General features: G+C 44.4%; 1 long non-coding RNA gene across 1 annotated transcript; it reads left to right on the forward strand.

The window, feature by feature from the left end:
* LOC121532788 lies at positions 1-8,502 on the forward strand. The gene is made up of 7 exons (XR_005994390.1): positions 1-87; positions 888-1,014; positions 5,337-5,432; positions 6,933-7,213; positions 7,494-7,538; positions 8,015-8,119; positions 8,429-8,502. It is a non-coding gene; the product is annotated as an uncharacterized LOC121532788 (long non-coding RNA).
* Positions 8,503-8,738: the final 236 nt, after the last annotated feature.

Below are 8,738 nucleotides of genomic sequence, written 5' to 3' on the forward strand. Positions count from 1 at the left end.
CTTGTGTCTTATCATGAACGGGGTATGAAAAGGAGGTCCTCAGCCCTGGTGATGGAGGCTGCTGCAACTACCTGTGTCTGTAGTAAGGTATGAAATGGAGGGAAGGGGTGGGTGAGAGGGAGGTGGAATTAGGAACATCTGACTACAGGGTTGGTGGATTTTGAGGGGTTAGTGGCAAGAGGGACAAATTGATTTAGGGAGAGTGGGGAAAGAAATAGGCTGCTTTCTGATACCCTGCACTTTCACTTTCATTTCATCTCATGCATTTACAATCATTGGATTGGTGTAAGCATAATGGGGAGACATTCCACCACAGCACAAGACCACTGGATGACCCCAAGTGATTCCGAGTGGCACAGTGGTCTAAGGCACTGCATCACAGTGCTAGCTGTGCCACTAGAGATCCTGGTTCAAATCCAGGCTCTGTCGTAGCCGGCCGCGACCGGGAGAACCATGGGGCGGCGCACAATTGGTCCAGGGTAGGGGAGGGAATGGCTGGCAGGGATGTAGCTCAGTTAGTAGAGCATGGCGTTTGCAACGCCAGGGTTGTGGGTTTGATTCCCACGGGGAGCCAGTATGAAAAAAAAATATATACAATAATGTATGCACTCACTAACTGTAAGTCGCTCTGGATAAGAGTGTCTGCTAAATGACTAAAATGTAAAAATTGCTTTCCTAACCCCCTGTATTATTTGAATACTGTGAAAAAAGACAAACAATTCACCACCTAAAACACTGCAGATGAGGCAGAATCAGGCAACAGTGTAAAATCATGTTTAATTACAGTACTGTAACTGCATTTTATCAACACAGAGTTATACAGTGTTATGCTTGAATGTTTTTAGTTGAGTTACATCTAATGACAATGCTTTCCTTTCAATTTACAGAACTGGATTGGTAACTACAGGCGTTCACTTAAAGCCTCCTGCAACACCCGGCACTGCAAAGCTGCTGGTTATAAGCGCAGTGTGTCTGCCTATAATTTATTTTGCGCAGAGGTGCTGAAGGGGAAAGGTATGTATTCTCAAATTAATGTGTATTCCAACATAAATGTAGTCCTATATTCTGATGTGAAATGTTGAGAATTACTTTCACCTCGCCATTCCATGCGTCTTTCCACAGTAATCCTTTTTTTGTCCGAAAAATATGATATATTCCTAATGTCAAATAAGACTGTTTCCTGCTGGATTAGTTTTTAAAGGGGGTTTTAAAGTAAGAGTATTATTTAAACAATTATATTAAATGGCCAACGACACCCTTTTTTGTGTGTTTTTTTCAGACACTATTAATATTAATATATTTTAATTTGGCGGACGCCTTTCAGGACACTCAAGGACATCATAATTTAAAAGTAGGCATGCATAAAATGAAGTGCAGTACATCAAATCAAATTAAGTCACATGCGCCGAATACAACAGGTGTAGACCTTACCATGAAATGCTTACTTACAAGCCCTTAAGCAAAAATGCCATTTTAAGAAAAAGAAGAGTTAAGAAAATATTTACTAAATAAACTAAAGTTAAAAAATACAAGAGTAACAATAAAATAACAATATCGAGGCTATATACAGGGGGTACCGTTACCGAGTCAATGTGCGGGGGTATAGGTTAGTCAAGGTAATTGAGGTAATATGTACATGTAGGTAGGGGTAAAGTGACTATGCATAGATAATAAACAGTGAGTAGCAGCAGCGTAAAAAAGGGGTGGGGTCAATGCAAATAGTCCAGGTAGCCATTTTACTAGCTGTTCAGCAGTCTTATAGCTTGGGGGTAGAAGCTGTTAAGAAGTCTTTTGGACCTAGACATGGAGCTCCGGTACCCCTTGCTGTGCGGTAGCAGAGAGAACAGTCTATGACTAGGGTGGCTGGAGTCTTTGGCAATTTTAGGGCCTTCCTCTGACACCACCTGATATAGAGGTCTTGGATGGCAGGAAGCTTGGCCCCAGTGATGTACTGGGCCGTACGCACTACCCTCTGTAGCGCCTTGCGGTCGGAGGCCGAGAAGTTGCCATACCAGGCGGTGATGCAACTAGTCAGGATGCTCTCAATGGTGCAGCTGTATAACTTTTTGAGTATCTGAGGGCCCATGCCAAATCTTTTCAGTCTGCTGAGGGGGAATAGGTGTTGTCGTGCCCTCTTCACGACTGTCTTGGTGTGTTTGGACCATGATAGTTTTTTGGTGATGTGGACACCAAGGAACTTGAGCCTCTCAACCTGCACCACTACAGCCCCGTCTATGAGAATATGGGCATGCTCGGCCCTCCTTTTCCTGTAGTCCACGATCATCTCCTTGGTCTTGATCACGTTGAGGGAGAGGTTGTTGTCCTGGCACCACACTGCCAGGTCTTTGACCTCCTCCCGATAGGCTGTCTCATCGTTGTTGGTGATCAGGCCTACGACTGTTGTGTCGTCGGCAAACTTAATGATAATGTTGGAGTCGTGCTTGGCCATGCAGTAATGGGTGAACAGGGAGTACAGGAGGGGACTAAGCACGCAACCTTGAGGGGTCCCCGTGTTGAGGATCAGCGTGGCAGATGTTGTTGCCTACCCTTACCACCTGGGGGCGGCCGTCAGGAAGTCCAGGATCCAGTTGCAGAGGGAGGTGTTTAGTCCCAGGGTCCTTAGCTTAGCGATGAGCTTTGAGGGCACTATGGTGTTCAACGCTGAGCTGTAGTCAATGAACAGCATTCTCACGTAGGTGTTCCTTTTGTCCAGGTGGTAAAGGGCAGTGTGGAGTGCAATAGAGATTGCATGATCTGTTGGGGCAGTATGCGATTTGGAGAGTCTAGGGTTTCTGGGATGATGCCGTTGATGTAAGCCATGACCAGGCTTTCAAAGTACTTCATGCCTATAGACGTGAGTGCTACGGGTCGGTAGTCATTTAGAAAGGTTACCTTGGTGTTCTTGTGCACAGGGACTATGGTGGTCTGCTTAAAACATGTAGGTATTACAGACTCGGTCAGGGACAGGTTGAAAATGTCAGTGAGACAGTTGCCAGTTGGTCAGCACATGCTCTAAGTACACGTCCTGGTAATCCGTCTGGTCCTGCGACCTTGTGAATGTTGACCTGTTTAAAGGTCTTAATCACATCGGCTACGGAGAGCTTGATCATACAGTCATCCAGAATAGCTGGTGCTCTCCTGCATGCTTCAGTGCTGCGTTCCCCAAAGCGCGCATAGAAGTCATTTAGCTTGTCTGGTAGGCTCGTGTCACTGGGCAGCTCATGGCTGGCCTCCCTTTGTAGTCCGTAATAGTTTGCAAGCCCTGCCACCTCCGACCAGTGGTCAGAGACGGTGTAGTAGGATTCAATCTTAGTCCTGTATTGGCTCTTTGACTGTTTGATGGTTCGTCTGAGGGCATAGTGGGATTCCTTATAAGTGTCCGGGTTAGAGTCCCGCTCCTTGAAAGCGGCAGCTCTACCCTTTAGCTCAGTGTGGATGTTGCCTGTAATCCATGGCTTCTGGTAGGGGTATGTACATACGGTCACTGTGGGGACGACATCATCGATGCACTTATTGTTGAAGCCGGTGACTGATGTGGTATACCCCTCAATGCCATCGGCTGAATCACGGAACATATTCCAGTCTGTGCTAGCAAAACAGTCCTGTAGCTTAGCATCTGCGTCATCTGACCACTTCCGTATTGAGCGAGTCACTGGTATTTCCTGCTTTATTTTTTGCCTGTAAGTAGGAATCAGGAGGATAGAATTATGGTCAGATTTGCCAAATGGAGGGCGAGGGAGAGTTTTGTATGCGTCTCTATGTGTGGAGTAAAGGTGGTCTGGAGTTTTATTTCCTCTGTTTGCACATGTGACATGCTGGTAGAAATTAGGTTAAATGGATTTAAGTTTCCCTGCATTAAAGTACACGGCCACTAGGAGTGCCGCCTCTGGATGAGCATTTTCTTGTTTGCTTATGGCCTTATACAGCTCGTTGAATGTGGTCTGAGTGCCAGTATTGATTTGTGGCAGTAAATAGACTGCTACGAAAAATATAGATGAAAACTCCCTTGGAAAATAGTGTGGTCTACAGGTTATCATGAGATACTCTACCTCAGGCGAGCAAAACTTTGAGACTTCCTTTATATTAGATTTCACCCACCAGCTGTTATTGACAAATAGACACAAACCACCGCCCCTTGTCTTACCAGAGGCAGCTGTTCTGTTTTGCCGATGCACGGAAAACCCTGCCAACTGCATATTATCCATGTTGTCGTTCAGCCACGACTCTGTGAAACACAAGATATTATAGCTTTTAATGTCATAAAGTCATAAAATCAAGTGCATCAATCAACAGTGCAATATGAAATCTAAACAAAAATCAAAGGACCAGACAAACCAGGAGAGATAAAAAGAGGAGGGTTGGGAAAAGGATACAATCCCGGTTTAGGGTAACGGTTTGGTTTAAGGTGGTAGGGTTGGGAATAGGAGCTAAAGGCCCGGGCACCAATGGTGAAGAAGTGGAATGGGAGGGAGACCAGCAGAGGAGGAGCGGAGGGAGCGGGAGGTGGCATAGACTGGGAGAAGATCAGAGAGGTAGGTGGGCGCCAGGTTGTGGAGGGCTTTGTAGGTGAGCATGAGCAGTTTGAAGGTGATCCTGTATTGTTCAAGTAAGCCAATAGCTCACAGCACTTTCACCATGACAATATCCTCTGTTATAGTTGACATCAGTATACAATATTGGCATCTCAGGTGACCTGACAACCCTTAGTGGTGGGTGGGAGAGTTTAGGTGAGATGGAGAGGAGGAAATTCCAGAAGATGAATGAGGAGCTCAGGGAGTCAAGGGATAAAGGACAGATGACTGAAGACGTTAGGGCAAGAAGAGTTGATGACCACATGATGTAACAGACGTTAGAATGGCAACTTAACACTATATTTTAGCCCACACTTTTTAGGCACTCATTTGTAGTTTATCAGTGATTCATAGGTAGTTTATTGGACCCTTATTAGGCATTACTTTAATTTGATTTCAGCAACCTGCCAGTCATTTGTACCAGCGACCTTGCAGCTATTGTCTCTTACTTAAAAGCTGCAAATTAGTGCCTGATAAGTGTGGGCTTAAATAAAGTGTTACTGTTTTAAAATCTCACATAGAGTAAGAAAAGAAGTATGAAAGAAATGAATAGGTTAATATAGGTTCAGAGATGACTTAGACAGAATGGTTATATGTTGTAAGTCGCTCTGGATAAGAGTGTCTGCTAAATGACGTAAATGTTACAGAAAATGTAATTAGTCATTTGTTTTCAGTATAAAAAGTGTACAATTTACTATTTCTTATAAAATAACTGTAATGTTTGATTCCTCCTTATGTAGTTGAATACATTTTCTTCTTATTCAGTTGTCTGATTTTGAGGATCTGGGGGTGGAGGCTGTTGTCCTCATCTTGAAGAAAAACCTGGCCAACAGGTGGAGCACCTGGCCAACAGTTTGTCAGGTAAAGTATTATTGTAAAACAGATTAAAAGCCAGACAATGTGGTTGCTGTGTTTCTCGTTTTCCTAAGCATATTTTCCATAAATATCTATAATAATAATAATTAGGTGGGTGCTTATACAGTGCATTCAGAAAGTATTCAGACCCTTTCACTTTTTCCAAATGTTGTTACGTTACAGCCTTATTGTAAAAATGATTAAATTAATTGTTTTCCTCATCAATCTACACACAATACCCCATAATGATGAAGCAAAAACAGGTTTTTAGAAGGGCCTTGGTCAGGGAGGTGACCAAGAACCCAATGGTCACTCGGACAGAGCTCCAGAGTTCCTCTGTGCAGATGGGAGAACCTTCCTTCCAGAAGGACAACCATCTCTGCAGCACTCCACCAATCAGGCCTTTATGGTAGAGTGGCCAGACGGAAGCCACTCCTCAGTAAAAGGCACATGACAGCCCACTTGGAGTTTGCCAAAAGGCACCGAATACTCTCAGACCATGAGAAACAAGATTCTCTTGTCTGATGAAACCAAGATTGAACTCTTTGGCCTGAATGCCAAGCGTCACGTCTGGAGGAAACCTGGCACCATCCCTACAGTGAAGCATGGTGGTGGCATCATCATGCTGTGGGGATGTTTTTCAGGGGCAGGGACTGGGAGACTAGTCAGGATCGAGGAAAAGATTACCGGAGCAAAGTACAGAGTGATCCTTGATGAAAACCTGCTCCAGAGCACTTAGGACCTAAGACTGGGGCGAAGGTTCACCTTCCAACAGGACAATGACCCTAAGCACACAGCCAAGACAATGCAGGAGTGACTTCGGGACAAGTCTCTGAATGTCCATGAGTGGCCCAGCCAGAGCCCGGACTTGAACACGATCGAACATCTCTGGAGAGACCTGAAAATAGCTGTGCAGCAACGCTCCCCATTCAACTTGACAGTGCTTGATAGGATCTGTAGAGAAGAATGGGAGAAACTCCCCAAATTTTTACATTTACATTTTTTGTCATTTATCAGACGCTCTTATCCAGAGCAACTTACAGTTAGTGAGTGCATACATTATTTTTTATTATTTTTATTTTTTCATACTGGCCCCCCGTGGGAATCGAACCCACAACCTAAAGGACACCAATAATAAGAAGAGACCTGCTTGGGCTAAAGAAACACGAGCAATGGACATTAGACCGGTGGAAATTTGTCATTTGGTCTGGAGTACAACATTTGAGATTTTTGGTTCAAACCGCTTGTCTTTGTGAGAGTAAGGGAAGCGCTGCACAATAATAGATATTTGAAGATAGCTTTTTTGGTAAAGGAGTTAATGTCTCTCTTCCTGTCTCTCTCCCTCTCTGATCATGTGTAGAATAATCCCTTATTAATGGCAGTAATGTCCTGTAACTTATGGTTTTGCCTTGTCATTCAACCTTCACTTTTGATATTCATCTTTCAGATCTTTCTTAATAGCCTATTAGTGTAACTTAACAATAATCATTTTGCACATTGCTCCAGTACCCCCCAGACATGGGGAGGGCCAGCCGGGCCCCAGTGGACCTCCAGTCCCCCCAAGAAGTGGCGAGGGCCAGCCGGGCCCCAGTGGACCTCCAGTCCCCTCCAGATATGGCGAGGGCCAGCCGGGTCCCAGTGGACCTCCAGTACCCCTCTGACGTTGCGAGGGCCAGCCGGGCCCCAGTGGACCTCCAGTGCCTCCCAGACGTTGCGAGGAACAGTCTGGCCTCAGCGGACCTCTGGGGCCCCCCAGACCCCTTGTTGCATCGACACCTGATCAGCTGGTGGGTCTACATTCTCCCCAATCATTTGATGGCCATTTTCAAAAGTCTGTCAAAAATATGCTTCTGCAATCATATAGCAGCTAGCAAAGACCATGAAGCAACAACAAAAACAGGGTAGTTGACACCAAAATGTTCAGTTGAGACCAATCATATTTCAGCTAGGGGAGTTGTTGAGGGGGCTGAGCTACAAAGTACCTACCAGTCTGTGAATGCAGGGAAAGGCTATGGGCCATATTACTGCTATGATGTATATTTAGCATTTTCACATTCTTTGTTTCAGACCTTTGTGGTTTCTTCTGGGTATCCTGCCTTGGAGACTTTTCTGGTGGGTCCACTTCTCTTCATTCCACTGATAACCAAAAGGCCATATATTTCCTCATCGTCCTTGCTGGTTCAGCTAGTAGTCCACTACACTTGTCACTCATATAAACAACCCTGAACGCATTACAGATGCTTGTATTCAAGACCAAACCTTGACTGAAGTAGCCCACAGCTACTTGAAGTCCATTTGCACGTAAATAATGTGCTAATGTCGAGCTGAACACATTCCTAGCTGTATTTTGTCTAACCTAGGAATTGATATGTTCCTTTTTAGCTATGTTGTCCTTTACGACATCTTTCAGCAGTTTATATTTCTTTTTTGACCCTTCTTTTACCAAGCAAGTTGACTGAGAACACAAACTGTATTACAGCAACAAACTGGAGACCATATGCATGCATGGGAAGGTGAGGGGTAGAATGGGCCATAAATGAAGTGTAGAAAAATCAAGATGTCTTCTCTTTGTTTTTTTTGTGGGTTAGGGGCTGCATGTCTTGCCTGGACCCACCGGGCACACAGGTCCTGCAGTTGGTGGGTCATTGGGACCCATAACTGACACTCTTGCCCAGGCCATGCTGGTGTCAGATGTGAGTCCTAAAAATTTGGTTGTTTGCTTTGTTTTTAATGGTGGGGATTGAGTCACAAAAATATGTTGAAATTAATTGTCCAGGATATTGAAATTAAATGCTTTCATCTCATGAGGATAAGTAATCTACCTGCTGTTTATGTGAGACAGAAAAGTGAATGAAAGTAAAATGAATTGCTTTGTATATGTTCTGCATGTGATAGTATTTATCTGCATGGCAGTACATGTTAGTATTTTAGTAAATTTCATAACTATACATGAAATATGCAGTTGGTTATAATGATTCCTAATACACACATTTGTGTTACAGATATCCCCAGACACCCTGGTGACATTGGACATCTGCCAACTTTATGACCATTTCAAATAAAACAAATCTTCCTATTTGTATTTTGGTCGTTAATATAGGCCAGATAGACAAGTTCTTAAATTTAATTAATCATGTAACAATTAACTCATTAGGATTTGGGGCACCACGAGAGCGGTTTGTTTCAGTGTGCTATGAGTGGCGCAGTGGTCTAAAGCACTGCATCGCAGTGCTAACTGTGCCACTAGAGATCCTGGTTCGAATCCAGGCTCTGTCGCAGCTGGCCGCGACCGGGAGACTCATGGGCGGCGCA

Source organism: Coregonus clupeaformis, chromosome 20 (genome assembly GCF_020615455.1).
Source record: "Coregonus clupeaformis isolate EN_2021a chromosome 20, ASM2061545v1, whole genome shotgun sequence".
Lineage (NCBI taxonomy): Eukaryota > Metazoa > Chordata > Actinopteri > Salmoniformes > Salmonidae > Coregonus > Coregonus clupeaformis.